General features: G+C 41.2%; 1 long non-coding RNA gene across 1 annotated transcript; it reads left to right on the plus strand.

Moving 5' to 3' along the window:
• Positions 1-2,476: 2,476 nt before the first annotated feature.
• LOC138810092 (uncharacterized) lies at positions 2,477-12,772 on the plus strand. Its single transcript, XR_011367023.1, has 3 exons — positions 2,477-2,538; positions 12,036-12,162; positions 12,637-12,772. It is a non-coding gene; the product is annotated as an uncharacterized lncRNA (long non-coding RNA).
• The last annotated feature ends 2,641 nt before the right edge of the window (positions 12,773-15,413 follow it).

The raw sequence follows: 15,413 nt of genomic DNA on the forward strand, positions 1-15,413 counted from the left end.
CAACCTCCACCTCCCAAGCAACTGAGATTATAAACATGAGCAACCACATGCTGTGGTAGCAGGGATTCTTTACACTGTACTGTGTAAATGGGACATTCCAAATAACATGCAGCTGGTGGCTCAGCTTATATATCCAGCCTGCATTGTCTTTTTTTTGTTATTAAGTCCAAAGAAGTCCATGAACTAACTCAAATATATAGTTGAGATCATAAAAGGGAAAGTTTCTGCAAAATTACTCATTAGGCTACTGTACACTCCATTTTCTTCACTACTGAAATAACTCACAGATAGTACCCAACATAGAAAGCCCTGACCTCACTCTGCATTCAGGTATTAAGCTATAGGGCTTGAGGCTCTGCTGGTGCTGTCACTGTTTCCCTAGTAATCCCAGGCTAGAAACTTGCTCTGGGTTCTCTGTAGTTGAAATGGAGGCCTAGCCCAATGTAGTCTTGGCCTGACCAGTCTATATACCACACGCCTAGGCTTCTCTGAGGACCAAAGGAATTTTGCTTTGCAAAAAATGCTATGATCAGATCAGGTTATATCTGATGCTTCATCAGGGACTTTTGCTCTGCTTTTCTTCACTTAGTTTCTTTGAAGTATACGCTACAATTTCTGAACTGGCAGCTATCTGAAATGACTAGTACAGATTCTGAGTTCACAGATCAGGAAACTGAATGGATGAGGTTATAAAGCCAGTAGACCAAGTCCCAAAAGCAATCCTGGGCCAAAATAAAAGTAGTTCTGGCAGTATAACAATACCAGACTTAAAACTTTACTACAGAGCTGTAGTAATGAAAATAGCTTGGTACTGGCACAAAAATAGGCCTGAGGACCAATGGAACAGAAGACCCAGAAACAAACCCACAGACCTACAGCCATCTAATAGTTGACATGCATGATTTCTCTCATTTGTGGAAATTAGATCTAATTTATAAATATATGGGTAATTATCTATTGAATCATATGCAAGTGTTCACAAACATATTAACCAAAGTATGGTATTTACAGAGGTGAATTCAAGTGATGTGATTCCTTAAAGAAACTAACAAGTACTTTCAACAGCAACTGGTACTTGAAAGGTGTGGGGGAGGCCCATGGAAGGTGGGGAGGCAAATGAAGAGAGGAAGTGGGGAAAATGCAGTCACAGTATTCAATGCCTAGCCATGAAGACACTAGGAACATGGAGGGTAGTGAGGTGGGGAGGGATGGGGAAGATGATAAAAGGAGTGATATCAATCAACACGCATTGTTCTTATAAACTAACATACTGAATGGTCACCCTTTTGTATAACTACTTTATTTTTTTTATTTAAGCTAGTAGGGCTAGGTACTGGTGGCTACCTGTAATCCTAGCTACTCAGGAGGCTCAGATCAGAGAACTGAGGTTTGAAGCCATCGGAGGGAAAGTCCATGAGACCCTTATCTCCAATTAACCACCAAAAACTGGAAATGGAGCTGTAGCTCAAGGGTACAGTGCTAGCCTTGAATTAAAAACTCAGGGACAGTGCCCAAGTCCTGAGTTCAAGAACCAGGTATCACTCATGTCAGTTCTCTAAACTGAAGCTCAGGTTTTATCTTAGTGTTAGATTTTTACTTTCCTGCCTCTTTCATTCCACATTGTAGTTTCACATTCTCATACCCTTCATTACCCTTGGTAAGGGAAACAAAGTGCTGAGACATATACTGAATGAAGACCTCATACCTGCCTAAAAAGCCTGTAGGCTAGTCACTTTTCAGTGGAGAAGAGTAGACACAGAGCTTTGAAGACACAGATGAGAGGTCACAAGAATTAGTAATTTTGAACAGAGAAATTGAGGCTCCATGAGGTTAGAAAGTGCTACTGAAAGACTTCACTTTAGCTCCCTTTCTTATTCTCTTTTAAGTTCATCATATTTGACCCTCCTAAAACTGAGCCTTGATACTAATTAGAATTAAGAAGTCAAAATTGGCTTTCCATAACGCTCAGAGAGTCAGGATGGTTCAGGCAGCAACTTAAGGCAGCTGATTCAAGACATGTATCCCATTCCCACTGAAACCAGCATTGTTTTCTTGCTCTTGATAACATGATCTAACCTGTCCTCTAGCTTTTCCAGCTCTCTCTTGCCAACCTAAAGATGTTTCCTCTACTTTTTTCTCCCTTTTTTGTCTTTTTTCCCCCCACATTTTCTTTGTTCATCTACTTTTAACTGTCTCCTTTTACTCTAGATGTCTTTAGGCCCCTTTCATCCCTGAAGCTAGAAATTTAGGAGAACAACACTAGATTTGTATTGCCTCTTGGGAAGTGGGTGAAGGGAGCTTTTAGCCTTGTTCTTTTCTTCCAGTTGATTGTTCTGTAAACCACAGGGGCATTTATGTAGTTTAGGTGAAGCAATTGTGATGATGTTGTACATTGTTCATACTCCATACAATTTATCTTCTATACATGTGCTGTGAAATGTTATCTTGGCATCTTTTTTAGGATGGTTCAGCGGTGGCATCGAGTCACAGGTTAGGGTTCCATCAATATTAACAGAGATGGTTTTGGACTGAATCCAGGTGAAATCCAATAGTGTATTTTCTTAGAACTCTCTGAAATCTCTGCATGTATAATAACTTCCAAATATAAATTCTTAAGCCATTTTTATCCAAAACAAGCCTAAGTAACAAGGCTGGAGACTCCTCATTTCAAGAATATCAATAGCTGCTCTTTGCTCTTTTCTAGCTCTTTCTCTTCTCTTTCCCAGTTCTCTCTTTCCCAGCTTTCCCAGCTCTCTTTCCCAGGCCTTTCCCCACCATGTGGAAGACCAAGATGGCCTGGTGCCAGCCAAAACGATGAATAAACCTACCCCTTACCTGAATACCATATGTGTGGTGCTGTTCTTACTTGGCCATCTCTTTTTAAAAACCTAACATAAATGGTGCCGTGACTTGGATAAAGGGCTTAAAGTCAGGATAGCTGGGATTCCTCTGTTTTTTTTCCCCTCTTTTTTCTTTTTTTGTTTGTTCTTCCCTTTTTGCTCTGAGGAATACCCACAGTTCTGATGGCCTTTTGCAAAACCATCTGTCTGCTGCGGACACAACACATCAATACCATTGCTGGCCTTCACATCCACGTCCACACCACTTCTCTACTCTGGTGAGTGAAACTACTCTATACGGCTCTCTGTGGCTCAGTCTCTGTCCAGATGTGGCGCCACGCCAGAGAGCTCCTATGGCCTTTAGCTGAAAGGCGGTCACCTCTGAAGCCGAGGATGCTTGGTTTTGGGGGCTTGGCCATTTCTCTCTAGAGGGTTCTGGGGGAAGTTGGGACGCCGCTTCTGCCTGGTCAGCTCTCCTTCGCTCACCAGACTGACTCTCCTACTCATTTAATGCAGTGCTGCAAATCACGCCCGAGCCGTGAAACCTCTTTGAAATGCCTCCTGCACTCCCTGGAAAGCCAGAGCACCTCATTTTTATGCCATTCTCAGATGTAGACAGTTTTTGCCACTGCAATGGTAAATGGTCAGAAGTCTGTTTACTTTCAGGCTCTCATTGCTCTCTCTCTGCCATTCATTCCAACTTTACCTGTTTCTCCCTTTCTCTTTTCTACATTTTGGCTTGTGCCCTGAAGAGTGCAATGCAGTCTGGATCCCGGGGACCCCCCTCTAGGTTCCCTCTCAAAGGCTAGCCAATAGGCTTGATCTATTTGTTCAGGCTTTCTTTGCATTTTTTCAGAAATTCGTCATCTTGAGTTCGCCATCTTGGCCACATGGTGGGTTAAGGATTTGTTTGGCCCCATCTGGTCCTTAACCTTCCACCAAGCTTACCACTCCATCCAGCAATTCTAAGGTGCCTTTCTAACAAGTTGCTCTTTTCACAGGCCCTGGTAACCGAGGCCCAACCATCTGATGTGCTTTGTTAGCAAAGATGTCTACATATTGTTGTCAAAAATTTTAGGTTTTAAGTTTTGCCTTTTTTGTTTTGTGTTGTGTATTCTACTATTGACTATGTGGTTCTAAAATTCTGGGCCTATCTGTGCTAAAATTCTCATCATATCTAACAAGTTTTGTCATTTCAGAATATTTGTTGGCAATCCTTGATAAGGACCAGGTAAGCTCTACTTATTCTATTTGATCTCCTTGTTGCTTTAATTGGAAATAATAAAGGGTTTTTGTGGCAAAGATTTCAGTTCAAAGCCAGCCCGGGCTGAAAAATCCCTGAGATACCATCTTCCAGCTAACCTGCAAAGAGCCAGGCTGGAAGCATGGCTCAAAACTCTTATCTCTAACCAGTCAAACTGTACAAGTGGTACTATAACTCAAAGTGGTTCAGTGCTGGCCTTGAGCAGAAGTGCTCAGGGACAATGCCCAGGCCTTGAGTTCAAACCTCCTTGAATACCAACTGAGACAAGCCATCCTAGCAACGAGCACCTAGACTCAGCCAGTCTGGGGAACAAGGGAACATGGAGAGGAGTAAGAGGAGATGATGTCACATCAACCACTTTGTGCCTGCCCTTTCAAAATTAACCAGAGCCGGGAGGTCAGTGGAAGTAAGAAGCCTGCCCATCCAATGTCTATACCTGTCTACCTATTAACTGAACAGGAATTTATATTCTTAGTTTTGTCACCTGACTTCTCTACCTAGTCGCCAGATGTCAGAGGTAGCTAGGGACATTTCTAACAACATTTTCAGCCCCAAGTCCTTCCTCTTGCCATTTATTTGCTCTCTAGTATTTTTTCCAGCCCCTCAATGCTCATGAGACTTCTCCAGACTTCACATAAGGACTCACGCCACCAAGGGACAGCTGCTGCTCACTGCCTTCTCTGGGAGGGGACCAAATTCCAGCCTTTTAACCCTATTGTCAACGCCCTTGTCAGCAGGAAGTCGCCAGAGAGAATCCTTGCCCTATTTCATGATTATTAAAAGGCTGGAATGTAAGGTCCTCTCCTGGATGGCTAGCAGACTCCACCCTCCTCGCAGCAAAGTCTCCACGCAGTACCTGCGTTATCTAGGCAACTGGGACACCTGGAAGAGGTCACATCTGAATTTGATGTGGCCACAACTTTCTCCACCCATACCCTAGATAAGGCCTAGCCTTATCTAGGCCAGACGCGCTTTCTCTGCTCTTTTCTAGCTCTTTTCTCTTCTCTTTCCCAGCTCTCTCTTTCCCAGCTCTCCCAGTTCTCTTTCCCAGGCCTTTCCCCACCACGTGGAGGACCAAGATGGCCTGGTACCAGCTGGAACGATGAATAAACCTACCCCTTACCTGAATACCACGTGTGTGATGCTGTTCTTACTCGGCCACCTCTTTTTAAAAACCTAACCTTTTCTAGCTCTTTTCTCTTTCCTCTTTCTTTCCCAGCTCTCTCTTTCCCAGGCCTTTCCCAGCAACGTGGAGTGTCAACCTTGCCTGGTCCCAGCAGGTTTACTGAATAAATCTACCCCTTACCTGAAAAAAAAAAAAATATATATATATATATATATATCAATAGCCTATTTAAAGGAGCACTTAGTTTGAATTATGCTTTATTCATGTAGTCTCCCAGCACTGTGGTGGACACACAGTTACTCTTACTTCCACTGGTAAGATGAAAAGCTGAGCCAGAGAAAATACATGTCTTTTGCTCCAGATTAGCTATCAGGGAAGTAGTGGAGCCAAGACTTAGAGCCTGCCTGCCTCTCGAGCCTTGTTCTCCTTACAGTACATTTAAGTATGGTTCAAGAGAGAGTATTTGTTATTCTAGTGAAAGACTTAAGGGTTGAGGCTTCATAATTTAACAATGTACAGCTTCTGAGTTTACTAATAGGCTACATAATTATGATAAGTTACAATTCCTTCTCTGTGCCCCTAATAGAAAGTCCTGTATTTTGGACATTACAGGGGTGAGGCTGAGGTCAAAAGCTGAAGAACAGAGTTCTCTCTCAGGCACTGTGGACCCACAGTATGGCTCTGAGTCACCTGCAGCTCCCAGGAACTGAGCTGTAGGGAACATTTGCTACCTGAATATAGTCTGAAAGACACTGAAACAGCCAAGATTTTTGCCACAGGTTTTCTTGTGTATTAAAAGTTAACAAATCTTGCATGGAAGCTCCCCCCAACCCCAAGGTCAGGACGGAGTGATAAAAGGAAAGTTACATTCATCAATGTGATCCACACCCTAGCTCGTATCGATCCACTCATGTCAGTGTCATGAGGCAAAAAGTAAATATGCCTACTACTGAGTTCCGCATGCCGGAGTGTGGCGTTCGGAGAGAAATCAATTGTGAGCGGCCAGGATGGCGACAGACCCACCGGGAAACACCGCAGCCAGTTCCGTCCTTGAAGAGACCAACAGCAACAAAGAGGCGGCTACTCAGCGGCCCGGGCGGGAACAGCCCAGCCCAGACCTCTAGCACACGGCCTCCCCGCATCAGCCTGCGGGAACAGCCCAGCCAGCCCCGGGCAGGGGCCACAGCAGCCCCAAGCTCCCAGTTTAACGGGCCCAGCCCGGGGCGACCCCAGCCTCCATGCGGGGCACAGCGCCTCCCTGCCCCGGCCTGCATAAGCGGCCCAGCCAGCCTGGGGCGGCGGCGGCGGCAGCAGCGGCTTATGACCCTAGGCCCCGGACGCCTCGCCCCCCCAGCCCAGCTCAGGTGGCCGTGACTGCGGTGGGCGCAGCAAACGACCCCAGACATGCTGTGCCGGGTGATGCCTCTCTGCACAGGCCCACGCAAGCAACCCAGCCCGGAACACAGCGGCGCTGCGGCGGCGGAAGCACAGGACTGGCAGCGCCACCCTGGGCCTCCCTGCGCTGGCCTAGGGAAGCAGTCCAAAGACGGTGAAACACAGACCCAGCCCACACCACCATCCAGCATAGCCCAGAATCATCTCAAGGAACCGGGAGCACGGTGTTGAACGGCAACCTACAGTGCACAAAACCAGCCATCTGCCACAGCACCTCTGGACAGCTCCCGACCAGTACCAGGATAAGCAGGAACCCTAGCTGTCTTCACTGGTCAGGATCTGAGTGCACACCCCAGCAGACAGCCGAGTGTGTCTGCCCACCTCAAAGTTTGAGGTGAGTCAGACCAGCAGCTGGGAAGCAGCCCCTCCACAACAGAACCTTGGACCAGCTAAAATACTCCCCACCAGCCCAGCACCAAGAAACTTCCCCAGTCTTACAAGAGAAAATCTTACTTACATAACAGAGGCCTACAGAACACCTAACAAGCAAGATCCCAGGAGGAACACTGCAAGGTACATTATAGTAAAAAAAATGCTAGGTTTTAGCAATAAAAAGCAATCTTGCACAAAGCAAAAGCATAGAAGGAGCTATACGACAATGGGAAAAAATTAGAATCGCTGCAGATCTCTTCATACAGACTCTGAATTTAAGGAAAGCTTGGGAAATACCATCTGAGCCCTGAGAACCAACAACTGCCAGCCCAGACTGGTATATCCAGCAAAGCTAGTATTCACATTCAAGGGAGAAACTAAAATTTTTAACAGTAAAGAAAAATTAAATGAATTCATAAACAATGAGCCAGTATTACAAAGAATATTAAGAGCGGGAAAACAATCCGAAGAAAGCATTCAAGAACAGGGATCCAGACCAGATAGATATCATTAGGAGACCAACATAGTAAAGACAGGAGGGAAGGAGAAAAGAAAAACTTAGGAAAGTATAAAATGACAGGAAATATAATATACCTCTCTATAATAACCACAAATACTAATGGACTCAATTCACCAATCAAAAGAAAAAGAACAGCAGATTGGATCAGAAAACAAGATCCATAAATTTTCTGTCTTCAAGTGACCCACCTCACAGCCAAAGATAAAAGCAAATTCCAAGTGAAGGGATGGAGAAAGATCTACCATGCAAATGCCCCCAGCAAGAAGGCAGGAATTGCCATTATGATATTTGATAAAAATAAACTTTATACTAAAAGACAAAGGAGGTCACTATGTAATAATACAGGGAACAATCTAAGAAAAGGACATCACCATTGTCAATCTATATGCCCAAACATCAGTGCACCTAAATATGTTAGGCAACTACTCTCAGATTTACAGGAAAAGATGGATCCAAATGCAATCATACTAGGAGACTTTAATACTCCACCCTCACCAAAGGACAGGACCACCAACCAAAGAATTGGCAAAGAATTCTCTGAATTAAATAATGTCATATCTCAAACAGACTTAAGCGACATATACCGAGTTTTCCACCCAACAACAACCCAGTACACATTCTTCTCAGCAGCCCATGGAACTTTTTCTAAAAGAGATCATATCTTAGTTCATATAAAGAATTTAAGCAAATACAAGAAGATGAACATAATCCCCTGTATTTTATCTGACCATAGTGGAATCCAACTAGTCTCAATAACAGGCATACAGTTGAAAAAACTCAAACACATGGAAATTAAACAGCACACTGCTGAGCATCACATGGGTCACAGAAGAAATTAAAGAAGAAATTAAAAAGTTCCTATAATTCAATGAAAATGAAGACACATCACAAAGAACCCTATGGGACACAGTGAAAGCATTCCTGAGGGGCAAGTTTATTGCCCTCAGTGCACACATCAAGAAAACAGAGACAGACCAAATAAATAATCTCATGATGCAACTAAAACTGCTAGACACACAAGAAAAAGTTGAACCTAAAGTCGCTAGATGGAGCGAGATACCAAAATAAAAGCTGAAAATAACAAAAGAGAAAACTATAAATAAAATTAATAAAACAAAAGGCTGTTTTTTAAAAAAAATCAATAAAATTGATGGACCATTGGCAAGATTAACTAAAAAAAGAAGAGACCCAAATCAATAAGATCAAAAATACCACAGGAAAAATTAAAACAAACATCCAAGATCGCCAAACAATTATAAAGAAATATTTCCAGACTTTATATTCACAAAGGAAGGAAAACCTAGCAGAAATGGATGAATTCCTAGAGGAATACAAATTGCCCAAACTGAACCAAGAAGAAATAAAACAATTAAATACGCCAATAACCTATAATGATAGAGTAAGCAATCAGTAACCTTCCAACAAGGAAAAGCCCAGGACCAGATGGATTCATTACACAATTCTATAAGACCTTTAAAGAGGAATTAATTCCCATACTCCTCAAGCTCTTCAGAGAAATAGAAGCAGAGGGAGTAATCCCAAACTCATTCTATGAAGCAATATCACACTCATCCCCAAACCAGGCAAAGACGCAACAAAAAAAGAGAACTACAGTCCAATCTCTTTGATGAACACGGATGCAAAGCTCCTCAATAAGATTCTAGCCAACAGAATCCAGAAACATATCAAAAAAATCATACATTATGACCAAGTAGGCTTCATCACAGAGATGCAGGGATGGTTTAACATACATAAGTCAATAAATGTAATCCATCACATCAACAGATCCAAGGTCAAGAAGCATATGATTATCTCCATTGACACAGAAAAGGCTTTTGATAAAATACAACATTCATTCATGTTAAAAGCTCTGGAAAAAATTGGAATAGAAGGAACAGTCCTTAAAACAATAAAAGCCTTATTTGACAGGCCAACAGCCAATATCACACTTAATGGGGAAAAACTACAACCAATTCCCCTAAAAACAGGAACAAGGCAAGGATGCCCACTCTCCCCACACTATTCAATACAGTTCTGGAATCTTTAGCCAGAGCAATAAGGCAGGAAAAAGACATTAAAGGGATCCACATAGGGGAGGACGAAGTTAAACTCTCTCTTTTTCAGATGACATGATTTTATACCTTAAGGATCCCAATGGCTCCTCCATCCCCAAACTCTTAGAGCTTATAAACCACTTTGGCAAAGTAATAGGATACAAAATTAACCCACAAAAATCAGTCACCCTTCTGTACACCAACAATGTATAAGCAGAAAGGGAAATCAAGGAAAAAACCTCATTCACAATAACCTCAAAAAAAAAAAAAAAAGAATCTAGGAATTAACCTAACCAAAGATGTAAAGGATCTATTTCATGAAAAGTATAAAAAGCCTTAAAAAAAGGAATCATAGAGGATACCAGGAAGTGGAAAGATCTCCCATGTTCCTGGATAGGCAGAATTAACATAGTGAAATGGCTATACTGTCAAAATTGATATACACATTCAATGCAATTCCCATTAAAATCCCAATGACATACTTTACTGAAATAGAGAAAACAGTCCAAAAGTTCATACTCAGCAACAAAAGACCTAGAATAGCCAAAGCAATTCTAGGCAAAAGAAACAACTCAGGAAAGATCACGATACCCGAATTTCAAACTCTACTACAGAGCCATAATCACAAAGACAGCTTGGTACTAGTACAAAAAGAGACCTGAAGACCAATGGAACAGATTAAAGGACCCAGAAATAAAGCCGCATATGTACAGTCAGTTGATATTTGACAAAGGAGCCAAAGACATACAGTGGAAGAATCATAACCTCTTCAACTATTAGTGCTGGAAAAACTGGGTGGCCACATGCAGAAAAATGAAAGTGGACCCTAGCCTATCACCATGTACTAACATCAACTCAAAATGGATTAAAGACCTTAACATCAAACCTGAATTTCTGAAACTACTGAAGGACAGAGTAGGAGAGACACTTATAGGCACAGACAGGAACTTCCTGAACAGAGTCCCAGGGTCACAACAAATTGGAGAGAGACTGGACAAATGGGACTACCTTAAAATAAAAAATTTCTGCACAGACAAAGAAATAGCAACCAAACCAGACAGACAGCCAACTAATTGGGAAACAAATATTTACCAGCAAAATATCAGACAAGGGTCTAATATCCATTATATACAGGGAACTCAAGAAACTAACCCCTCACATATCTCACAAAACAATCATGAAATGGGCAAGGGAACTAAAGAGGAAATGCAAATAAAGACAACCCAGAGATACCACCTTACCCCAGTCAGAATGTCCCACATCCTAAAGTCAGCCAACGACAAATGCTGGAGGGGATACATAGAAAAAGGAACACTACTGCATTGATGGTGGGAATGTATACTAATACAACCACTTTGGAAAGCAGTCTGGAGGTACCTCAGAAAGCTAAATATAGACCTCCCCTATGACTCAGCCATACCACTCCTAGGCATCTACCCTGAACAACAGGAACCAGTATACAAAGACACATGTACCTCCATGTTTATTGCAGCACTGTTCACAATAGCCAAGATTTGGAAACAACTCAGATGCCCCACTAGTGATGACTGCATCCAAAAATTGTGGTAGCTATATACAATGGAATATTATAGCCATTAGAAAGGACAAAAAATGACATTTGCAGGGAAATGGATGGAACTAGAGCAGATTATTTTGAGCAAAGTAAACCAAGAACAAAGAGACAAATGGCACATGGTCTCCCTGAAATGTGGATGCTAAAGCCAAAATACAAGAAAATATGGCAAACAGGATTCAAGAAACAAAGGACAGCAAGCCATTTTGTCATATTATTGCTAAATGACTCCATGTTCTAGACCACATATATGGTAGATACATGCACGCAACAGAGGGAAGCCAGGAGGAGGAACAGAGTAAGTGGGAACAGCCCACACTAAGCAAAAGGAAAGAAATGTAAACTTCACCTGATGTGGAAACAATAACTTGTCAAAGCTCATAGGATTCACAAACTGTATAGACCATGATAATGACAATTTGTCTTGTGAAAGTTAAAATGTTTGTGACTCTAAGTATCACTTTTCCCCAATACTGTGAAATATGTGAAATTGATGTAATGACCTAATCTCAATTAAAGAAAAAAGTAAGAGAAGGGATGGGTTAAGAGAGATGGGTGACAATGTTGTCAGACACTTTGTTCTCATATACTGTTTTGAAGAATGGGAATTTCTTTGAACAACTAGAGATAATAAAAATATAAGTAAATAAAAACAAAATCAAATTGTGTTGTTCCTTTCTTTGAAAATAATTCAAACTTGACAATAGTAGGATATAGTGTGGTATAATATGCTCAACTTTTACACCTTTATTATTAAAGTGTTGTAGACTTTTTACACATGTTTAGTGGGTTTTTTTATTTTTTACAATGGTATATTTTGTATTACTTTAGGTAATGAAAAGACTGACTCGTTTTATCATTCTGGTGGGCTGGAGCTCTATGGAGAACCAAGACACACAACATACCGGTCAAGATCAGATCTGGACTATCCTAGGTCTCCTTTGCCATTTCAAAATAGGTAAAAATCTCATCAAACCTGCCTGGTGTGTAATTACATTAACATTTGAGTCATACACACCATTAGAGCTTTGACTTCTGCGTATTGCAATAGCTAGACATATTTTACATAACCTAAGATTCAGTGTCATCATTTTTGAGTTTATAAATGGTTTTTAAGGGTCTATAAAACAAGTGACCAAGTGTTAGTTAATATATGTTGTGGTTAGGGATTTGGAAAAATATTGACTAACCTTCCTACTGGCCATTAAGAAGCCATTACAATCCACACAGAGGAAGCCTTTCTACTAGGACCTCTGGCAGCCTTTGCACTAGGCATTCTTATGATGGCTCAGGGGATATATTGAAGTCTCATTTCTTTGTCCTCTCAAACTTAGAAGCATAGGGAGGGGAGTTGGAAAGAGAGGGATGGAACTAGGTTGGTAATTTAGTTCCATGGGATCATTTGGATTCATTACATACTTTTAATCCTTAGGTATCCAGGCACTCCAGCTGATTTAAATCCTGGTTCCCTAGCATGTTCTCCGCTTCAGAATTACGATCCCGACAGAGCCCTGACAGATTATATCACTCGACTAGAAGCACTGCAAAGAAGACTTGGAACTGTACAGTCAGGTACTATTTTTAACCACTTCAGCAGTAATACCAGAGAGCTATACCCAGAGCTTATTTGGTTTTTGAAACTCCTTACTTTCATAGTTTAGGATAATCCAGTCCTCTAATTCAATACACAGCTACCAAATTAAGTCAAAACTCTGTAAGTAACAGAGAAATTGACATTAAAAAATTTAAGACATGGTTTATCATCTCCATTGCTGCTTTCTCCAAAGAATGATTCTGTATTATCTTCATTAACAAACAGGTTAAATAACATATACCTGGCATGCTGAAGCTTTGCTCTAGTGGACAGTATGTTCCCAAATAGCATGGAAAAACCTATAAAGGCGTACAATTAAGGGTATGGAAAAGCAGTTGCCTTAAACATGCAGTGTAGACTTCATCCCCCTGCCTTACTCTTTTTATGTCATCCCTAACACAATCCCACTTAAAAAAACATTCTAAGAATGATCTTTTCTCTTGTGAAAAATATACCTGAAATGTAGAGATGGAGTCCCTATCATAGAGATCAAAGGTCTTTTTATTTCTTTACAGTTCACTCCTGATCCAGACTTCCTTCAGTTGATGTGAGTGTGCTTTGTCTACTTTTCTAATTTCTCTATTAAGGACTGCTTATTATTTATTTATTTATTTAGCTACTAATCCCACAAACCATGGAGTAAAACAGATCATGTGAATAGCCTTTAAATTATTTACTTTTTTGATGCCAGTTCTGGGACCTGAACTCAGATCATGGCCACTTGTCCCTGAGCTTTTTTTTTGGCTCAAGGCTAGGCCTCTACCACATGAGCCACAACTCCACTTCGACCTTTTGGTAGTTTGTTGGAGATGAGTTTCACAGTTCCTGCCTTGGCTGGTTTTCAACATGAATCTTCAGTCCTCAGCCTCCTGAGTAGCTAAGATTACAGGCATGACCCAGTGGTGTTGGCTTAAGAAGTCATTTTTAACCCAGTTTGGGATTAAAAGTGTGGTAGCTGAGGTTCGCTTTTTATTGTTTACTTGGCTTTTCATTTGAGCAGCTACATTGCTTAAGACAGATTTTAAGTATCCAAGATTTCTCAAGACATATGAAACTGAATACTGGTTCTTGCCAGTACTTCCTTTACCTATCTATGGAGCTGGTCAAGATAACTTTGAAATTTATCATCAGAAAACACTCAAAAATTAATGCAAGTATGAGACATTGCAATGAAAAAGGCTATTTTATTTTCCAGAGCTAACTAAACTGAAAGCCTTTCACTTGCCAGGGAAGGGCTCTTCCATGGAGCTAAATCCCCAACCCCAGGCTTTTTTTTATGGAGCGTAATAGTAATAGCCTGCCCTGTGTGCGACATAGGTACCAGTCTAATTTGCAGTCATTTAAATGTCCTGTTTTTCTCTTGCAGGTACACAGTTTTACACTGCCATGAGAATGTAATCATTTGAAACTCTAATGCCTGACATGTTTTAAACAAATTCCCTTTTGTAAATCAATGGCTCTTTTGTGCTTTTGTATTGTGAATAGTAAATGAAACCAATACAAACACAGCTTCTGATTGTAGACAAATCCCTTGCTCAGCCCAGGAAAACAAACTGGAGTTTGTACATACAAGCATTGTGTATGTAGTCATGCACAATAATCATTAAGTTACATGCATATGTGTGGAATGCTGATTTAAATGATTAAATTATAAACCTGTGTATTTATCAAATGGGTGAACAGATCAAACTTTTGCAAATTACGATACTGCTGAATGTGTAGCTTGTGGTGTCCTGCACTTTTCTTACAAGGCTACTGAAGTTACATGTTTCTGCCTAATAGATTTGCTACTGGTGATAAGGACAGAACTTATCACTTGTAGAGACTTATTTTTGTATAACGGTAGAAGTTTTGAATTTTATGGGGTATTTTGTCAAGTACTGAAATAAAAATGACTTCACCATTTTCACCATACTGTATTTGATCTGTCTTCCTTTTCAGCAAAGCTGTAACAGGTGCATATCATCCTGTTACTTATCCCAGCTGGGCAGGACTTAGGGATTCAGAACTTTGTTGAAATCTGTGTTAGGGTTTTTCTATCCCGTAGTGAAGAAGAAAGCTTTCACGTGCCTTTGTCTCAACTTCCCAGCTGTAGATATGTGTTGGTATTTCCATAATTAATCTATATTTGCTTTTATTACTTATATCCAAAGATGTATTCTCACAAATCTGTGATCCACTAAGACACAGGAATCTTTTAGCTGAAAGAATCTGAAGGTTTTATTAATCACAATGCAGCAAGTTCAAAACAGGACTCCTGTTCTCCAACCAAATTGAGATTAAGAAGCTCTCACAGAGATAATAAAGTTTGGGAAAGGGGAGCAGTCATTTACTTATTTTTCCAGTCATGGGGCTTGAACTCAGGGCCTACACACTGTTCCTGAGTTTCTTTTGCTCAAGGCCAGCACGCTACCACTTGAACCATGGCACCACTTCTGGTTTGTCTGTTTATGTGGTACTGAGCAACTGAACCCAGGGCTTCATGCATGCAAAGCAAGCGTTCTAGCACTAAGCCCATTCCCAGCTCAGGGAATGAAGTCCAGGCTTCATGGTTGCAAGGCAGATGCTGTACTCTTTCAGCTCTTTTGATCCTGCTTATTTTTCAGATAAGGCCC

This window comes from Dipodomys merriami, unplaced genomic scaffold (assembly GCF_024711535.1).
Source record: "Dipodomys merriami isolate MVZ:Mamm:240054 unplaced genomic scaffold, mDipMer1.0.p SCAF_5, whole genome shotgun sequence".
Lineage (NCBI taxonomy): Eukaryota > Metazoa > Chordata > Mammalia > Rodentia > Heteromyidae > Dipodomys > Dipodomys merriami.